The 20,995-nt window shown below is 40.8% G+C and overlaps 1 pseudogene across 1 annotated transcript in view; it reads left to right on the top strand.

The window, feature by feature from the left end:
- The first annotated feature begins 3,876 nt into the window (after positions 1-3,876).
- LOC146511099 (uncharacterized) overlaps positions 3,877-20,995 on the top strand; it is a 42,474-nt pseudogene continuing 25,355 nt past the window's right edge. Inside the window, exons 1-3 of the transcript XR_014876136.1 lie at positions 3,877-4,014; positions 6,682-6,785; positions 9,611-10,207. The product of XR_014876136.1 is annotated as an uncharacterized LOC146511099 (transcript). The remainder of the gene's footprint in view (positions 4,015-6,681; positions 6,786-9,610; positions 10,208-20,995) is intronic.

The following is a 20,995-nucleotide window of genomic DNA, read 5'->3' as shown; positions in this document are numbered from 1 at the left end:
AACATTTATGATGGCTCAAAATTAAAACCTTACAAATTAAAACCCTGAATCATCACTACAACCCTTGTGTGAACTACAAGGGGGCCATCTTTTTTCTTTTCAATCCATTAAGTACCACACTGAGCAAGAAAGGAATTAAGCTCTTCATGTTGACCCCAGAATGTATCACTTGGTATTCTTAGTTAAACTGTAGCAGGTGACAGTAATTAAAAGCTACACTTTAGCTGTGGTGTGTCAAACTTATTTTAAAACAATACAGATGTACACTACACTGTTATTGACTGCAACCACTTACTTATCTGCATGGCTGCAGTCAATGACAGTGTTTCAAACATCCTTTGTATGGAAGACAGTGGACCAAAGCCCACCTTTCTTTTCCAGCCCTGGTTGCAGTGACATGGCTCTGTTATCAGGGTGTTTTTGTTCAGCTCCAGCCTTGAGACCACAGCTGGCGCCAAAGTGATAGCCGCATGAAGTGATGGTGGTTTTTATTTTTTGGTTTGATATGTTTATTGATTAGCATTCAAATATCTCAGTGAAGACAGAACAAAGATTTACCACAAAGCAAGAAAGCATGAGACAAGGCTAATCAAAAGGTATTGGCTGAAGCATTTGCTTATTACGCCAACCCTTTTAACAAAAGATGTTTTAGCATGCAGCTCCTGTACACAGGGCTCGAAGCAAATAATAAAATTCAATTCAATTCAATTTCATTTATATAGCGCCAAATCACAACAAATGTCGCCTCAAGGCGCTTCATAGATACAGAGAGAAAAGCCCAACAATCATATGACCCCCTATGAGCAAGCACTTTGGCGACAGTGGGAAGGAAAAACTCCCTTTTAACAGGAAGAAACCTCCGGCAGAACCCTTTTACTTTAGTGCGAACAACTCATGTGAATTTCAAAGCTGTTCTAACAGTCCGACACTGGTCTCTCAATCTCCCGTTGGAGAGCCGTGAGCTTCTCCATGATGTTATCAAACTTGCGCTCCGTGATGTTGTCATTCTTGTGCTCAAAGAGCAGATTCTGAGAACTCACGACCGCAGTGAGCTTCTCCAAGATGTAATCCACATTGCGCTCAGAGGTCTTATTCTGAGTGTTCACGGCAGCCGCAAGCTTCTCCAAGATCTTATCCATGAGCCCATTTTGAGAACTCACAACTCGTCCCATCGTTTCAATCCCAGCGGGCAGCCTTGTGGGGGTTTTGAACAGCTGATTCTGCTTTCTTTAATCTTCGATAAGCCAGGGCCAAGCCAGCTCCGATCAGCAAGTTTCATTGTTTGAAATGAAACTTGCTGTTGATGAACAGTTGATGAACCAACTTGTTTCATCTCAAATGAAACAAGTTGGTTCATTGGTAACAATTTCAAGTTTCAAATCATGTCAGTGTGTGTTTATTGTAAAGGAGATGAAAATGCATGATAGGTTGAACCCACAAGAGGGACTCATAAAGTTTGATCTATGAATTCCTGATACATTTTTGCTTTATAGTGGCAGAAATGTTGACCATGAAAGCTTTTTGTAGTCATGCTGCTTTCACCTACAAAATCCAGAGCTCACAGTACATGTTGCTATACACTACACCACATAGCTGCTACAATTTAAACACACCAATGATTTGTGTATAATCGTTATGATCAGACTATGTCTCAAGAGCATATGATCTGTTGATAAAACTCACTGTTTTGAAGATAGATTGGTTCCAGTGTCTTCATGAGACGCTGGGCTTATCCATCTTCTGGGGCATGCCTGCAGTGGACTTCTGACGAGTTTCTTGTGAGGGAGCTGCTGGTGAAGATCACAAGGTCCTCCTTCATTCCTGCCATTAGCTTCAGTCTTCCTGATGTTTCTCAAAGATGCCTCTCTCAGTGGGTCAACAGAACATCTGGCACAGGACAGCTGTGATGAAAGACAAGGAAGAAGTTTCTCCAAACTTCTGGACCAAGGAAACCCAGCTGGGTCCTGATGGTCTCCCACACTACTTTCACCCCGGCTGGATGTAGCTGTTGATAATAATCTGCACTCTGTTCACTATTATGAAATGAAAAGAACAAGAACAAGTTACACTACAGTACTGATACCTTCTGCTGCTCTTTTCAAACTTTCCATGTTACCAGGCTGTAGAGTGCTTTGAACATTTCAACACTTTTAAATCCATTACACACTCACATTACATTACATTAAATCATTACATTACATTTAAATCCATTACACACTCACAGTCTTATGTGAAAATCTCCAAGGACAGCATTACACTTTTGCTATGAACAGTAACTCTGGACCTCTGTGGAGTGTGCAGCTGATCTCATTACTGTCTAAAAATGGATAAGAAAACCGAAGGAGTGCTGAATCATTGAAAAATACACAGTAACAGGTGTGTAGCATCGCTAACTAGGTAGCAAGAAGCCTCTAACACAGTGTGTATGCTAGCGGCTAATCTAGCAAACAAATGAACAGAGTGATTTTAGGTGTTGTAGAAGGATAAGATGATAAGCTGTGTGTGTTTTTCCTAATGACCTGGTTGTATTTACCTTAATTGAAGGAGTGGTGAGTGTGGGTAGAGCCATGAGCAGATAAAGCGGATAAGTGGGACTAGGTAGGTGTGCTGAAATGAGGTAAAAAAGCTGATGCTGAAGAATCTGGTGAAAACATAGTGGCGCTGCCAGCAGGTTTCCAAGCAGGGTAGCAGCAAGGCTTTAGCACAGTAACCCCTCCAACATTGGCAGTCCCATTTTGTGAAAGCCAATAAAAAAAATATGTATGTTGTCATGTGTAAAGAAACTTAATATATACTTCAGGCGTTAAGAGGCCAGCAGGTGAATCTCAGAGTTAAACGACGCAGGATCGATTCTCTGGCAGGCCGTCTGCTATGGGGGTAGGCCGAGTGCCAAGAAAAAAAAAAAGCTCTGGACTCCCTCTCTTTTTGGGTGTTTTGCTTCTTCTTTTTTCTTTCTTCTTCCGACCCATACATATTCTACACTGCAATCATCGAGTCCATCCTCACCTCCTCCATCACCGTGTGGTACGCTGGAGCCACTACCAGGGACAAACAGAGACTGCAGCGTGTTGTGCGCTCTGCTGAGAAGGTGATTGGCTGCAGACTCCCATCTCTGCAGGACCTGTACACCTCCAGGACACTGGGGCGTGCAGCTCGGATCACAGCTGACCCTTCTCACCCTGGACACAGTCTGTTTGACCTGCTCCCCTCAGACTCCGGTCCATTCGCACCAGAACCTCTCGCCATAAGAACAGTTTCTTCCCCTGTGCTGTTGGACTCATGAACAATAACCATATGACTGTTCCCACCACTAACACATGACCCTACACTGTGTTCACTGCATCATTCCATGTTTGCACTGATCACCACCTGCACTCATGTATATATCTATCTACTTAGCATGTTTAATTTTAATTTTTATGTTTATTTAAGTGTTATCTGACAGTATGTTTGCACTAAGTACCGCAGCAATTTCCTAATGTTGTAAACCTGCTCAACATTTGGCAATAAAACCCTTTCTAATTCTGATTCTGATTCTGATTCTGATTTTGAACACAATCTTGTAGAGGGATTGGCTGTTAGTTCAGTGAGAGAGTTATTTGTAAAGAAAACAATTTTTACCAGCAGTCAAAAAAGAATGTGTACACTTATCTCTGCATTTTTTTTTTTTTGTTAAATACGAACATAATTATAACAGAAGTGCTGCCATGTCAGAAAGAGAGTACCAATTTGTTTATTTGGTAGTTCAATGAAGGGCTTTAGTGAGTTAAGAGTGAGAAAAAAAGAACTTTGGTTCATGTTGGCAGGTTTGTCTTCTTGTACAAGATTTGAAATTTAAAAAAACAAAAACAAAACCACATGTTCGAAAATATTTTTGTGGGGTTTCTCTTGTTTGTTTATTTGTTTTTTGTACTACTTGAACAGTAAAGTGGTCCTCACATGAGATGACAGTGCCAGCAGTGGCCCACAGCTCATTGAAGTTTGAGACCCCTGCCATAGACCAACGAACCACAGGTGAGAAGCAGCTGTGACTATGTTGAATGTCAGAGCAAACAGATGAAGTACGAGAGAAGAATGTATAAAAGATTGTATTGAAATGTGCTGGAGCTGTATGTGAGGCATTCAGGGAACATCGGTCATTTATGTGGAGAGAAATCTGTCTCAAAAGTGTTACAAATGAATACAGTATGATCCACAAATATAAACTAAGATTTAAAAAATATGTGCAGTGATTGATGCGCTCTCAGGCATGTGCTTCAATCCACACACAAATACAAAACAATCTGACCACATGTACAACTGTTTCACAAACTCTATAAAGCATTCACACTCCAATGGATGCATCAGAAAGCAACTTGGGATTACGATCTTGTCCAAGGATATTTGGCTCTCAGACTGGAGCAGCCAGGGATCAAACCAGAAAACTTTCTGATCAAAAGCTGACTTGTGCTAAATCCTGAACGGCAGCCACCCCATTTTAGCCAGCCAAGATTAAATGGCACATTCTTTAATTACAGAGTTAGGGATTGTTACATGGAACTCAAAAGAAATGTTGAACCCATCTCGTGTCCTGTGTCTTCTAAAGCTGTCTGTACTTTTACCTCCAAAGTTCATCAGCAAACAGTTTGCAGGCCTGTAATTATCAGGCTGTACTCAAGCGCTTGAATTCAACCTAAAAGCTGTGCTGTCATACAGAACCAAGTACTCTCCGCGGAAACTATAGCTAATGTCACAACTGGATCTGATGAGACAGCTATGATTTCTGGACTCGAAGTAAATAATCCTGAATCAATGTATACAACATCAGTTTGTTTGTTTTGCTTTCATAACAAATAGATTGAGCCATATACAAATACAGAAGTGACAAATTGAAACATATTTACAATCCAAAGTAACGGTTTTCAGTAGCACAGTCTTTTATTTACAGTCTGCTTCTCCTGGTGGTAAACCTCTATCACATGTTTGGATTAAAACTTAGGACTACATTTAAGCAATATTTAAAAAATACTAAATTCTTCATTGATTTGAGCTGTGGGGTTTGCTATACACTGGCAAAAAATTGTAGAGTAAATGGTGAAAACAAAGAAACCAAATCACAAGATCCTTGAATTCCATCTTTTCTATTAACAGAAACTCCAACAAATTTGTGACCAATTGATGATGTTTAGGATATGAAAAGTCCAGTCCAGCAGGTGGCGGTAATGTGCCTGAAAGCTTTAACTGCCAAAAAATCCAAAAGCAGAAGAAGAAGAAGCCGAGTTCCCGCTTTATGGCGTTTTTCTCTCTGATTATTGTCAAGACTGATTTAAAGGTAAGCACCAAGCTAACGTTAATCCGAGTTTAGTTAATCTTGAGTTTAGCTCCTGAATGAGTCTTTCTGTTGCTCTCTTCGGTGTCTGTTCTCAGGTTTTTGTGAACCAGTTGAAAAAAAATCTGACTAAATTAACTCAAGCTGCTATAAACTAATTCACAGAAAGATATCAGCAAAAGGTTGTGAAACACAGAGAAGAAAATAATTTTATTAGACCAAAGCTTTTAAATGAGCTCATTGTAATCAGAGTTTCTGTTATTTTATTAGTCTGTTATTAAGCGCTAATTAGCATCTCTGTGGCACCTGCACAGTTTATGAATGCAGCCTGCTAACCAAGCTAGCTAGCGGCACCGTTCATCCATATAAGGTCACTTCCGGCTCCAAAAGCCCCAACATGTTGGCGGTAAAAATGCTATAATGAAATCCATTTAAAAGATAGGTAAAAATAAATGTATTCCAGGCTAAAACACAGCTGCCTTTATCAGCTGTTTTGTGTCGGCCCACAGGGCATTTGATTGTAAAAACTGGCCTCACTCTGAGACGCCTGTTATTAAAATCATTTCAAAGATAATTTGATATATTCTGATCAGTATTCAGTAAATGAGTCCGATTAACTGTTAGCAAAATAATAATGATAGGCCAGAGATGCATTTTAAAAACAAATACAGCCTCGAACCCTAAGAGGGGATCTGTGTTCTTATCACATTTAAATGTACTGCAGATTTTTTAAAGCTCCAAACAAAACTGAAATGGAGGAACAAAGATATATAGAATAGTCTTTTATTGTCTTTGTACATATTCAGCTAAATTGTGGGTGCTCCACACCAACTGTGCATGGAAAACAATATAAATAGAAAGACGGTAAGAATAAATAACATATAAGAGGAGTATATACAAAGAGGAGGAAGGCACACATTAGAGGACAGAATGCTTGAAAGTAGTGCAATGGACTTGATACAAGTAGAGAATCGGAGGGTGACCGAGTGATGAGAGTTACTCAGATCATGGCTCACATTTCTAAACCCACTCAGATGGGATAATCTTCCACGGCACACCTGATCAGTTCTCACGGCACACGTATATGCCGCGGCAAAGTGGTTGGGAAACACTGTACTCGTTTATGCAGCTCCATCGATTGTTCTGTTTTTGTTCTTGGCCAGGGCATTTTTTAAAGAGGAATTGCTCTCCTGGTACTGGTGTGCCATACTGCTGAATTTGGTATCGGTGCTCAAACCTTTTGTGTCTGTTTCAAACAAGTTGTCCACCCAAGGAAGCTAAAATTGGTTCTTTGTTTGGTCAGATGAACATATGAGACACTTTGACTCTTCAGTGCAGTGTGGAGCCTAACAAAGTTCTGTTTTGTGTCCCAGCTGATCAGCAGGAGGAGAAGAGTCTGACGGAGCAGCAGAGGAAATTTCAGCTACTTGGACTCAGCTCAGCCACTGCAGAGAAAACAATGAGTTTGACACAGAAGGTGACAGATACTAGTGTTAAGAAATACTCCATGAAAAGCTGAAGTACTGATACATATTTTTTGCAAAACCAACTGAACCTTGTGCTATATTATTGTAATGTAGCCAGCTGTAATGGCTCAGTGTGGGGAAAAGAGTCACAGCTCACAATCATTTCTATTGAGAGCTCCAGTCGATTTTCTTAATGTACAGGCTGTGATCAGCTGACCTGCTGCTCTCTGTGGATGTACACAACTGAATTCAGCCAGATGTCTGCAGATGTTTCATGAGTTGTCCTGGCTGATTTCCATCCTCTACACCAGGGGTGTCAAACTCAATTGCACAGGGGGCCAAAACTCAAGGCACACTTTAGGTCGCGGGCCAAACAAGATAAACATTTATTGAACACACTAAAAAATATTTTTTAAACATAAATATGAATAAAAACAGACAGGAATATTATTCCAGAATAAATAAACTTAAAAAATCAACTTTACCTTTAAATATTTTGAGCTTCATAAAAATATACCCTGTCAAAATTATGCAAGTTAGAAATATGAACATGCTGCCAAAAACCCCAGAAAAAAGAAATGAAAACATACACAAGGTTCGAGCTGCATGTAGACGGAGCTGGGGCATTGCTGCAGGAATGGAACTAATAAACTCTGCGGGCCATTCAGTGTCGTACTTTGCCTTGAGTGTACCATTACACTGCAGCTCCATCTGAATCTGCACAGGTGCAGTTTCCACATAAATGGGTTGAGAAGAAGCTCGAAATTCTCTGTTTGTGCTTCACAGTCACCAAAGCGCCGTGCGAACTCAGTGCGCTCAGTTTATCAGCAAAGTGCGCCGACGTGGTTCAACATTACTTAACAGGGAAAGTGAGGCAGGTTGCACTGGTGCATTTGTGACAGCTCCACTTGAAATGCCTTCACCGCATCATACATGTCCATGAACTGACAGATTTCCTTGCTGACCTCAGAAACTCTTATTGAGAACTTTTCCCCAACTCAGCCGATGGACCTCTGTATGATAAGGAATGTCGGCAAACTCTGAATCTATTTCCCACATAGAAGGATGAAACTGACGGTGATTTAAACCTTTCAGCTCAGATAAAATTTACGGTTTGCATTACGGTGATCGTTACATGCTCCATTTTGAGGACTTTACCACACATGTATGATGCAGGATTGGATTTCATGTGTTACTGTTCAGGCTCAAATCAATTTGATCTTTGATGCCCACAGTGATGCAATAACTCCCCTCAAATGACTTAATCCAAATGTAACAAGCCTGTTTTAAAAATGTAAGGAGTAGAAAATACAGATATATATATTTTTAATGTAGCGAGTAAAAGAAAAAAAAAAACCCTCAGGTTACAGTCAGACTCTGACTTCATCCTTCACTGAACCAAGCTAGTAACTGTTACATTTGATTTATTATTATTGAATATATTAGACAATTATAGAAATATAAAATAGAAAACAGCAACAGGAAATATAAAAAAAGTACAGACCTGGTAAACATTTATTACTATTCTGAGTGTTAGCATTAATATTTGTCTACAAGCAGGAGGGATGGGCATGATTTTGAACAATGTGAACAACAGTGTTTGAACAATGATTAATTATCTTTAACACCAGGTTGGATGTAATGTGTTACTTAGAGCTGGTCGATATAAGATTTTTTCATATCACGATATGTTTTTTTCATTTCAGGCGATAACGATATATATCACGATATAAGCCAAATAACTATATTTGTACGATTTAAATGTGCCGTTGCTCACAAGTAAAATGTGAAATAATCAGCAGCTTGTTTTGATTTAAATATTTATTTCCCATAATAAGTTCAACAGGGTAGATGTACTTAAGGAACATGAGACTTTTTCAGATAAATAAAGGCAAATATTGCAAACTACACAAAAGGCAGCCGCTAAAGCGTTTAAGTTTCAAAATAGAACAAACAAAACAGACTACTAAATTGTCAATTCCACTTAGAAACAAAATATTAATTCTAAAAATAAATTTGTTTGTTTTACAGAAGAACAGACAAAATTGACTAACTTTTGTCAATATCAAATAAACTGAGAACTAAAAGGAAATTCTCAATCTCTCCTTGTTGTATAGCTTAGCTTTTCAAACAGTTTTAACAGTTACTTTAGTCTGACAAAAGCCGAATGACGAATTAGCGCTTTATTTATTGTATTTCCAGACTTGCTTTCGGCACAATTTACAGTGCGCGCTACTCTGTTTTTTGTCAGACTTGAAATAGCCGAAATACCTTCACACTACGGAACGTCTATGGCTCTTCTGTTCGACAATCTCTCCGGCCTTGGAACCATCATCTGTTTTCTCTTCGGTAACCTTCGGTCACGCTCTCGGTTGATTTTTTTCTAGTCGGCACACTCATTTCCTCCATCACCTGGGCGGCACGGCGGCTGGCTGCTTCCCAAACAAATATACATGTGCGGCTTGGCACTTGTGCTGTCTGTAACAAGTCACGTGACGTGACGCTGCGGCTGTGATTGGTTCGGCTCTGCGCTAGTTAATTTGGATTGGCTGTTCTTGTTCTTTTTTTTTAAGAGGACAAGAGAGATGAGGCCTATCGCAATAGTTTAATTTTTCTATCAAGAAAAAGTTATTTCGCAATACATATCGTTATCGTTCTATCGCCCAGCTCTAGTGTTACTACTACCAGTAGGTGGGGAAAAGAGACCTTTAACGTGTTTGGTGCCACACTCCACCTTCAGGTTTAAAACTAGTGTTAATGGAGGGAGTTTAAAGCTTCAGTTTGTTCAATGAATGCATTTCACTCATTGCCTCTGTTTGTATCTCTGTCACTGCAGGACCAACATGGACCGAGAAGTCAGCGCTCTCAGGAGGCCGACAAACCTCACAGAAGAAAGAGAGAGAAAAAAAACACCTGTGACGAGTGTGGGAAGGATTTTACTTTGAAGTCTAAACTAAAACAACATCAGCTCATCCACACTGGAGAGAGACCGTTCAGCTGTGACTTGTGTGGAAAGTCGTTTTCCTGGAAGAAAGCCCTAAAAACACACCAAGTCATCCACAGTGGAGTTAAAGCTTACAGCTGTGATCAGTGCGGCAGAGCTTTTACTCACAGTAGCCACTTACAGAGTCATCTAGTTACCCACTCTGGAATTAAGGCATACAGCTGTGACATCTGTGGAAAAACTTTCAGCCGGCTATGGAGCCGAAATATACACCTACGCATTCACTCCGGAGAAGATGTGTACTGGTGTGATCAGTGTGGCAAATACTTTACAACAGACGCACACTTACAAAGGCACATGTTTACCCACACTGAGGAGAGACCTTATCAATGTGACCTGTGTGAGAAGACTTTTAAAGCTCCACATCACCTGAGACGACACCAACAGATCCACACCAGAAAGAGACTCTACAAGTGCAGTTACTGTGAGGTATGTATTTTTATTTTATTCTTGTAAGTTCAGTCTGACTGTTTGGAACAAGTCTGCTCATTAAATTGTGTTAGCATGTTAGCACTTCTACTGCACCGAAGAGTAGCTCTGAGCCATTATTCAGATTTTCATTTCACTTATGATTTTTGTTTACACGATCATGAAAAATTAACTAATTGATATGTTGCTGTTATTTAATCTTCAGGCAGCTTTGTGGTATATCATGGTGTTGTTATTTTTTCTGTATAAATGGCCTTTGGTTTACAGCGGCTCATTCCTCTGTCAGGTGTAAATGGAATAAAATAAAACATAAAATAAGTACAAAACCAAACCATTCAGTAATCTTCTCTTATGGTTAACAAAGTTGTATCGTTACGTAATGGTGTTACAGCTGTAGTATCATTGCTTACATATAGCTTTAGTACTTTTAAACATTAGTGTTAAAATACCCATTTAATGTTATAATTGCAGCGTCATTGGGGGTAATAGTTTTTCTTGTATCCCGTCAGCTGAGTGTTATAACTGCACAATTACAGTGTTGTTAATGCAGTATTAAATTAGTATTATTGCAGTGTTACAGTAGTTTACCATGGGTACCCTAAAAACAGTAGTGTGGTAGTACTTAAGTGTAAGTCAGATGTTACTGTAATATTAAAGAAGTATTCCTGTAGTATTATGGTGGTAGTATTGTAGTTATTGTAGCCCAGTAAACTGAGTGTGTTAATCAAAACAGTAAAATGTTATTGGACATCTGCTGAGATGCTCTTTATTTCAGGCGACGTTCAGGATAAAAGTGTTGAAGGACTGACTTACACTGTCTTTGTGTCTTTGTTTAGAAGCAGAGCGACACAGATGGATCCACTTCTCAACCCTGTCATCGCTGTGGTGGTGGGAAAGACTTTCGTTGTGACATCTGTGGAAAAACTTTCAGTCAGCAAGACGGCCTAAAAATACATCAACGTAAACACACTGGAGACAAACTGAAATACTGCAAAGAATGTGGGAGAAGCTTCCCCACATCAGGTGACTTAAAACAACATAAACTCTTTCACAGTGGGGTCAAAAAGCACCTCTGTGATCAGTGTGGGTCATCCTTCACCACTGCAGGTGACCTTAAAACACACAAACGAGTCCACACAGGAGAGAAACCATACAAGTGCAGACACTGTGACAAAAGCTTCTCACGTTCAGGTAATCGTAACGAGCATGAACGTACACACATGGAAGGAAACTACAGCTGTGAGCAGTGTGACAAGAGCTTCAGTAATCTCAGTTCATACTCTGCACACAAACGATCCCACGTTACTAATAAACTGTTTCACTGTTACCAATGTGCCAAAACATTCACTTCATTATCTGCTCTTTGCAAACATCAGCGTGATCACGCAGGGCTGAAATCGTTCCCATCACAGGATGACAGCAAATCTGAAGAGAAAGAAACATCCTCTTCTGGTTTCAGGGTCCAACTTAAAACCCTGGAGATCAGGCTCCACAGAGTTCAGATAGACTCTCCTTAAAGTTCAAATGAGGCTATGAATCAAACTGTTCATGTAGTTCAATGTTAATCTTTATAAATTGTTCTTCTGTAGTGTTTGTGTTCAGTGGTTACCTTCCTTTTTTTTTTTTTCAGTGGCTGGAGGAAAAATCAGTTTCCTGTTCAAGTTTTTATTGAATGTAGTTTGTTAAATAAAGTTCTTAAATAAAGTTTAAAAAAAGTTAAATAAAGAATTGGTTTAACGACAAAGATTTTGAGCCGTGATGTCATTTCCTGTATTTCAGAGTAAAGACTGAAGTGACAAATGGAAACATGTTTACAGTCATGGAATAAACACTGATGGGTCATCTGTAGGAAGTACTATTGCTGACCTGACAGACTCGTAAATAAAAATAAGTAAAACTGATTTCGTAACATCTGTAAATGATCTTTTGGCTATAGTAGATCTTTGACTTTTTCCTTTTTTAATTGTTTGTTTAAAATAGTTTTCTCTAGGTAAAGGCGTATGGTCCAGGCCTTCAGAGCAGTGGTCTGACTGTTGGAAAACCCACTGAATTCACAGTTGATGCCAAGCAAGGAGGAAAAGCTCCTCTGAAAATTATAAATTATAGCCCAGCAATATCTGGCTTTGTATATGATCACAAATATATTAAATATATTGCATGTACCGTATTTTTCGGACTATGAGTCGCACTTAAAATCCTTTAATTCTCTCAAACATCGACAGTGCGCCTTATGTATGAATTCTGGTTGTGCTTACTAACCTTGAACTGATTTTATGTAACACACGGCGCTCAAAAATCTGTCAAAAAAAGTTTTAGTATGACTTTGGTAAGCCACGAAGTCGCACCGCTTGATGGATTGTCGGAGCATTACGGCTACGTAGTCAGGAGCCTCACGGAGTGATACGTACTGCGCTTCAACATAATATTACTGTATTGTGTGTGGATAAGGACCCCAAAATGGCACCTGTTAAGAGACATTCTTACGAAGCAGATTGCAAACTCAAGGCTGTCAGTCACGCAGTAGAACATGAGAATAGAGCAGCTGCGAGAGATTTCAACATGAATGAATCAATGGTACGGAAGTGGAGGAAGCAAGAAGAAAGAGTTGAGTAAAGTTTGACTTATCTGACTGTTTTGTTTCGCTTAATGCGTTTTATAGTCCAGTGTGCCTCATGTATGAAACCAGACCTGTTCATCAAAAGTGCGCCTTATAAACTGGTGCGCCTTATGGTCCGAAAAATACGGTGTGTTAAATCTGATTGAACTTATCCCTCGTCTTCTGCAAAGGATGTTGAAGTCAATTCTGTGGATGTCTAGGTTAAGGATAATGACAACAGCACATACGCCTGCACCTACACCCCACGTAAGCCTGTGAAGCACACTGATGGTCTCCTGGGGAGACTGAGAGTCCATTCAGGGTGAGTATGCACTCACACACGCTCTCACTTTCACTCTGACATGCAGGGTTTGTCTTTTCTTCTCACTGAAAAGTCTCTTGAGTTTTGGTGTTTGTGCCCACAGATGAATGTTGGAGCAGGCTGTCATCCAAACAAGGTGAAGGTCTCTGACCCTGGAGTGGCAAAGACGGGCCTCAAAGCCTTCCAGCCAACATACTTCACTGTTGACTGCTCAGAGTCTGGTCAAGGTAAAGCTCCATAAATCTGTGTGTGTGAGAGTAAAGAGCGCAAACATATGATCATGTCAAAGAAATATTCCAAACAACAGTAACATGTTTAGAAACAGATGTTACAGGGAAACTTATTTAACCCACCTGCTGTCTGAGGCTAAAAATGACTGTAGAGCATTACCTGCAAAGGTAACATGCTAACACAGCCTTTGTCCTCTGCCATCAGGACAAAGGCTGTTTGTGTTTAGGCTATTCCAATGACACCGTTCAGGGTCAAAGTGGATCCTTCTCAAGGCAGAGGGACCAGGACTCAGCTGCAGTGGTAAGAATACTACTGCCTCACAGAGAGTACTAACAAAAAACACTCTGTTTATTTAGTTTATTGGTCTATAATACGGTCTGAATGTTTTCCGTCATACTACATGGAACAACTCTTCATAACACTTTTATGAAAATGTTTGACGAAATTGACAAGATCAAAATTAAAATCACAATCGCAAGGACTTAAAAACAAGAATAAACATGAATAAACAGGGTTATAGTTGGTATGCTAATGTAAACAAGTCCTTTTGAGCTGTCATTTGAACTGTTTACCAGTCAAAGCAGTAGTAGCAGCAGGCTGTGAAAGACTTTGAAATCATCAACAACCACAACAAAACACATGCTGTTAAATATACACCTGTGCAACAGGCGAGAGAAGAAATGCTCACAAATGCGGGCGTGGACAAGGAAGCGTTCTTCTGGCTGTTATGCATCATATTAAATGGGAGAATGTGGATCGCTTCCCTTTCCCGTGACAGGGTCCCCTGGGAGTTGCGTGACCTACGGTGGAGATCACATTCCCAGGAGCCCTTTCAGTGTCGTCATGGCAGCCACACTGGACCTTAGCAAGGTCAAGGTGACAGGCCAGGGAGACAGTATGTACCTCTGTCATTGTTCTTGGACATCCACACCTTCTGACACCAAACCTCAGGCTACATAAAGCCTAGTGATAACCTATGAAACCATTATTTGCTTTTAAATGTTTGTCTAAGCATGAATGTTTTTACGATGGCTTTTTCCCCCTTGTACAGTTGCCAGTATATTGATGTTTTTATTTAATTTTTTTAAATGAATCTAAGCTTTTCAAGCAGATCAGAGGTGTCAGTGTATTTTCTTTGGTCTCTGTTCTGGCAGAGATAGCTGTTGGCAAAGACCAGCTTGTGCTGGTGCTTGTTTATTCAAAGAAGATGATCTGATCTTTTGGCTCGTCTGTCCAATGGTGTAGATTTCTGGTGAGTATCAGCTGAACTGGGTATGTAAATCGGGCCATCCAGCTGCGGTGTTAATCTGACGCCACTTGTGCCAAAAGTCCAGACAAATGTCATTTGATCAAGGAGCAAATCTGAGCCAAATAGACTGATCATTTTTTTCCTGTTCCAAGCTCCTGTAGAACTCGGGGAGGGAAAGCTGCTTCTTCAGAGAATCATCACACTGGATTTTGATGAGCTCTAATTGCAGATTCTCTTCCACTTCTTCGGCATCCACCAAGAAAGGAGTGGCTAATAGCTTGATTTCTTTTTCAATGACAGAAAAATCCTGGAAGCGCTGTCTGAATTCTGTTTCGAGACATGCAATCCCAGACACATATTTCCCTTTTTTAGCAGAAAGGTTGGCCTGTGGATAAGCAGTTCTGATCTCAGTGTGGGGAAGTGCACAACGTTGAAGTTGTGCAGTTGTGTCTTAAAGAGATTGAGCTTCACACAAAATGCTTTCATGAGTGCATAAAGTTGTGGTACAAGCTGCTCTTTCCCTTGTAGGCTCTTGTTCAGGGTGGTTAAATGATCAGTAAGATCAACTAAAAATGCTAGGTCTGCCAACCATAGCGGGTCATTGATCTCATGAAGAGGTCGGTCCTTCTCTTTCACACATGGTCCATTTCTGACCTCAGACAGTAAAAACGCTTCGGCACGGCGCCACAACTTAGCCAGCGCGCCTCCGAGTGGTAGAGTAGATCCCCATATTCAGCATCCACATCAGAAAGGAAAGCCTGAAATTCTCTGTGGTACAGTCCTCTTGCTCGAATTATGTTGACAGTTGTAACAATTGTGTTCATTACATCTCCAAGATTGACTGTCTTGGCACAAAGGGCTTCTTGGTGAACAGTACAGTGCATTTTAACAGCCTCACCTCCAGTCTCTTTCACCTGAGCGCACATCATAGACGCCATTCCTTTGTGTGCACCTGCCATAGCTGGAGCCCCGTCTGTTGTATCTCCACACAGCTTGTCCCATTTAAGTCCCATTTTGTCAGTTGAGCCTGACACAGCTTCAGAAATATCCATACCCGTTGTTGTGCCTTTTAGACTCTTAAGATCGAGCAGCTCCTCTGTAACTCCATGTCTTGGGCGACCTCATAGCTGGCTATTGGAGCCTTTTCCTGGACTTTTTGAGCACAAAAAAATGCTGTTGCTGACCCTGCAGGACAGCTACCATTTACTTTACTTTCTGCTCTCGCTCAGCACCACTGTAGGATGCATAGGCCTGATGTTTGGTTTCATAATGACGTCGTACATTATACTCTTTCATAACTGCCACAGTTTCAGTGCAGGTCAAACAGACACACTTCTGCTTGAATTCTTTGAAGAAATATTCACTCTCCCACCGTGTCTGAAATTTTCTGCACTCACCTTCTACCTTTCGCTTCTTTGGTTCTGACCTGTTTAGTAACTTGGGGTAAATTTCTTCTAGGATTGTCCTTTTTGGTGGAGCAACTGCTTTGATCAACAGTAGCTTCCCCTGGTGTTAAAACTAAGAAGTGCAGTACACTCAAGCAAAAGTTGAAGTGTGGGCCAATTAAAAATGGACCGTGGGCCGTAGTTTGGACACCCCTGCTGTAGACATTAGCACACACTCCAACAGGTTTTCATCCTCTAGAGTCACTTGGATGAAACTGAAAACACTACGTCCAGATAAACTCTGTGTATATAGTGTATTATCTTACAAAAAATACAAACAAATGTAAAATAAGTCTTTTATTTTATAAATGTAATGCTTCATTTTAGGAGGAAGGTGGAGGAGCAGCTCCAGCAGAGCAACACCAGAGGTGTGCGGAGAGGACTGAACACCATCACTGGACGGAGCACTGTGAGCGGAGGGGGTCCAGAGTCTGGAGACCAGGTTCTGGCTAACAGATTGAACCAGTTTTTTAACAGGTTTGATTCAGTAGCTCTTCCCTCCCCCATCCACCAGAGCTCTTCACACCTCTCTGCAACCCCCCATAGCACCGGGGACATGAAATGCACCTCATGGCAGAGAGGGACAGGGGGAAACTCAACAAACTGGTCAGGAGGGCCAGCTCTGTCCTGGACTGTCCGCTGAAGTCCATCGAGCAGGTTGGGGAGGAGAGGATGTTGTCTAAGCTAACATCCATCATGGACAACACCTCCCACCCCCTGCATGAGACTGTAGGAGCACTGAGCAGCTCGTTCAGCAGTGGACTTTTACACCCACAGTGCAGGAAGGAGCGCTACCGCAGGTCATTCTTACCAGCAGCTGTCAGACTCTATAATGCAGCTTAACATTCCTGTGGTCGTCTTACTCACCAGCTTGTTTCTTCTTAAAGTCTTATCTTATCTTCTCTTACAGAATGAACTTTTGGGATTTAGTTACCTGGATGATTGAGCATGCATCAAGACATAACTGGACCCAGTTTGCACTTTTGTTTAAAGGGAGTTACACACCACGGTGTAAGAAGTCTTCAGTTTGCGTTCCAGTTTCATACATAAACACCCTCATCCTTATACAAAATATTATACTCGCTCCAAAAATAGTAAATCTAGCAACATCTGTGTCTGAAACACAACAGTTCTAATATGATTAGATCAAATTTGCACTGTTCTGAAAAGAGAGTGACACGTCCAGTTGTATAAAACCTTTTTCTATAGACATTAGCACAAACTCCAGCAGCTTTTCATCCCTTTGAACCCAAAAAGTAATTGCTCAGGACCCTAAACTTTCTAAATATAATGCTTCCTTTGATGAGAACAATGTTTTTCAGTTTCTGAAATGCAGTTGCAGAAAACCTGAGCTATGCTATTTTCATCTGGAATGGCTTATTCTTTGTAGAAAGGTTTTTCTACTCATATATTATCCATCTGACCTGATAAACTTGGACACAGAATCACAATCTGAGATTACAACATACAGGAGTGATTGTTAGCAAAAGTGGGTTTCTGCATACCTGTGTAGATATTTCCTTAAACATCAGAAGTAATTTACAATGAATGATTCTGGTGGTTTAAGTCAACCCTGCTGGTAAACAGAAACTGTTACTGAAAGCAGCCACACAGACACCTCAGTACGTTTTACTTGCAAGGGGAGCGTCGGAGAGCAGTGCTGCCACTCGCCTGTTCAAGCAACTCCAACTCCTCTGCGTCCGCCTCACTCTTTTATTGACAACAGAGGTTACACACAATTCACTTAACCACCAAGACAAGCATATGTATGTGTGTGTGTCACTTCCTGACACCATACAAGGCATGATATCAATCAACGACCTAGCGTGTGTCATGCTGAAACAGCAGAAGTGAGCGTCTCGCTAAACTATAAAAACAGGAACTTGCCAAAGGTCACAGAAGTGTGAAATTGAAGTGTGTAATGGGGAATTATAGCATGTCTGCACAAAGCTGAAAATAAAGCTTGTAATCGTCTAGCTCTTTCTGCACAATGACAACCATATTAGGACACATAAAAGCAATGGTTGTATATATCTTAGCACAAATGACAATCTTAAATGATCAATTCTGACATTCCCTCCTGTTTGTCGTTTGTGCAAGGCACTTCTATCGTTGGTGATCCACATCTGTTTTTCTGCTCTAGGGTTAGGGGCAGAGCACGTCCTACACCCCCGTAGTCTTCCTCAATGTCACCGCAGGATCACTTTCCACCTTTTTCGGATTTCACTGTTGTTCACAATCTCCTCATGACGATCTGTAGGAAGCCGAGTGGTACAGCCCTCTGCCTTAACTCCTCTCTGGATTGTTGGCTGTGCTGGAAATGGTCCCTGCGTCCCACTGGTCCTCTTGGAGCTTCCTCTCCTGGTCTCAGTCTGCACCTGCACCTCAGTCTCTCCTTTCATACCACTCACGTCACTGTACCTGCAATTTAAAAAAGAAAGCCCCCCACGAAAGCCTCTTTTACCACATGGTTATTGCAATGTGTCAATTAGAGATACACAATAAAGTTGCACATTCTCTATTAAAAGTTTCAGGGCTTCTCCCCTGGAGTAGCTCTGCTCCAGGCCTGTAAACCTGCGTTAGGAGATGTTAGTGTGGTTTTCATGTTAAGTCTGTTTAACTTCTAGCTTCACCTGGAGCCTGCATCCTAGAAAACAAAATCTATAAGTTAATACAACTTCACATTTGCAAGCAACTGTAGGCCATAAGAGTAATAATGCATCCAACACCACAGACACCAGTGTGCCGTTTCTTTTCCCCAAATCATTAAAAACACTACGTGTTGCCATAATTTCCCCAAATCAGGATCATCCCATGTATTTATTCCAAACTACTGTAAGCAGTGACTTTTCTTAAGTAATGTCACTCACTTATTTTAACACTATGAGCTCAATAGTGGTTGTGATAATGAGCCCAACACTAAAGTGTTCTGTAATCACTGCACATCTTGAACTCATGTCTGTCTGTGTCTGTGCCGAATCCTCCACAAGCACTCTAGTGTTATGTGATGGCTGTGTGCAGGCAGGAGAAGGACCCAAAGTGCAGACTCCGGAGACAAAACTTAAACTCAAAACCGCTTTAATGTTAAACTCAAATATAACATAACTGAAATATCAAAATAAACTTACAACAAGCGGATAGAAAAAACACACAGCTAAATAAACGGTAGATCGCGACAATGACAAAACTGAAACACAGGGCTTAAATACATAGAGGGAGCAAATCAGGGAATAGACAACAGGAGGGGAACACAGCTGGGGCAAATCAGAACTGACGAGACAAAGGAAGCGTAAACTGAACACACTGAGATAAGACAGAGACCTTCAAGTAAAACAGGAACACATACACAGACTGAACAAAAGACACAGACTCACATGCAGGCACTACAACAGAGGGAACAGAAATGTGGGACCAGGACAGACACAGACACCGACTGACACGGGGATATAACAGACAGGGGAGACAGCAACTAAGGATTACACAGAGACAAACCGTAAGACATGACTCTAATGAAAACACAAAGACTAGAAATTATAAATAATATAATAAACTCAAAACCCCTGGGGTCAACGACCCAGGCATCCTAAACACTTAGAGAGAAACAAAACATTAGCAGTGGAGCGTCCTGGAAGTCAGGCCTGGATTAACAGATTCCAGAGGTGCTGCTGTGAAAGGAGTGACACTGATTTTAACACAGTATGTATTTCACATTGCACACACATTTTTCCCACTGTGACATTTAACATTTTCCAACAATACAGTGTGATACTATAACCAACAAGCAGCCAGTGAAACAGTTTCCTTCACATGAAAATCACAGAAAAGTGGCAGTTAAAGGGTTACGTCTGCAGGGCCCACACACACTCATGTGAACCTACAGTCTTCCCCTCCTCTGGTCTCTGTCATCCTCGCTCCTGCAAAACAAACAAACAACAAACAAACACATACATCCACCTTTTTTTTACTGTTTGGGTGGATTAGGCATTAGAAGTGACTGATCCTAAAATGGTTACTGTCCTTAATCTCAATTTCAAGTCAGTCACACTTAGTCCACATCATCAGTCCAGTCACACGCATTCATACCAGTTATTGCTGAGAGTGGAAAACCGCACACTACTTTGAGCATCCACCCACAGCAATATGACATCATTACAAAAATAAAAACAGTTCACTATGATTTAGGAATAGACTCAATCGCTACAATCCTTTTAGACACTTACCATCTAATATGGTCAGCGTCCTAGGCAGGTGAATTTGCTCCGAAGCCCTTTGAAATCTGGAGAAGCTCACAGTATATTTGCTCTCAATGACAGATTTTATAGCGCTTTTAATTCCAATCTTGCAGGCCTGATAAAAGAGAGCTGACTATTAAATCATCAACACACAAAACATCATCACCAGAGGGCTGACACCTGACAGGTTTTCTCTAAGTGCACTGTTACACAAATATTAGGCCCAATTCCAGACATCTCCACCTATAGAAACACTCTCTCTCTCAAAAAAACCCAGCCCAAACCTAACTGGCAGAATCACTCTATCACTAAAACAAAAACCTCAAATCTGCCAGATTAATCACAGAAAAGTTTTTGCTTCCTAGTACAACAATATGTTTGTACTAGGAGCAAGGAACAATTGACTTATCTCACAAACGGACGGCTTATTGGAGCAGGACTCCAACAGGGTTGGAAATCAAGTCATGTTGAGCCATAAACAACATTCCTATAACAAGGTAGAAGACGCAATGAGTTTTTGGTAGTGACTTTTATATGTGCTTTATTTATCTAGTTCCAAAAATGTGGTTGACATTAAAAAAGTGTTTTTGAAGAGTAATGTGGGCAAGAGGACAGCAGGTTTTGCAAGAAATATAAGAATAGTTGTGTAAAGATATTTTAAGTGGACAAAGAGGATAAGGCGTTTGTAAACCCTGTTCAGTGAAGTCTATCTA

This window comes from Neolamprologus multifasciatus, chromosome 9 (genome assembly GCF_963576455.1).
Source record: "Neolamprologus multifasciatus chromosome 9, fNeoMul1.2, whole genome shotgun sequence".
NCBI lineage: Eukaryota > Metazoa > Chordata > Actinopteri > Cichliformes > Cichlidae > Neolamprologus > Neolamprologus multifasciatus.
This window is presented reverse-complemented; position numbering and strand designations above follow the sequence as displayed.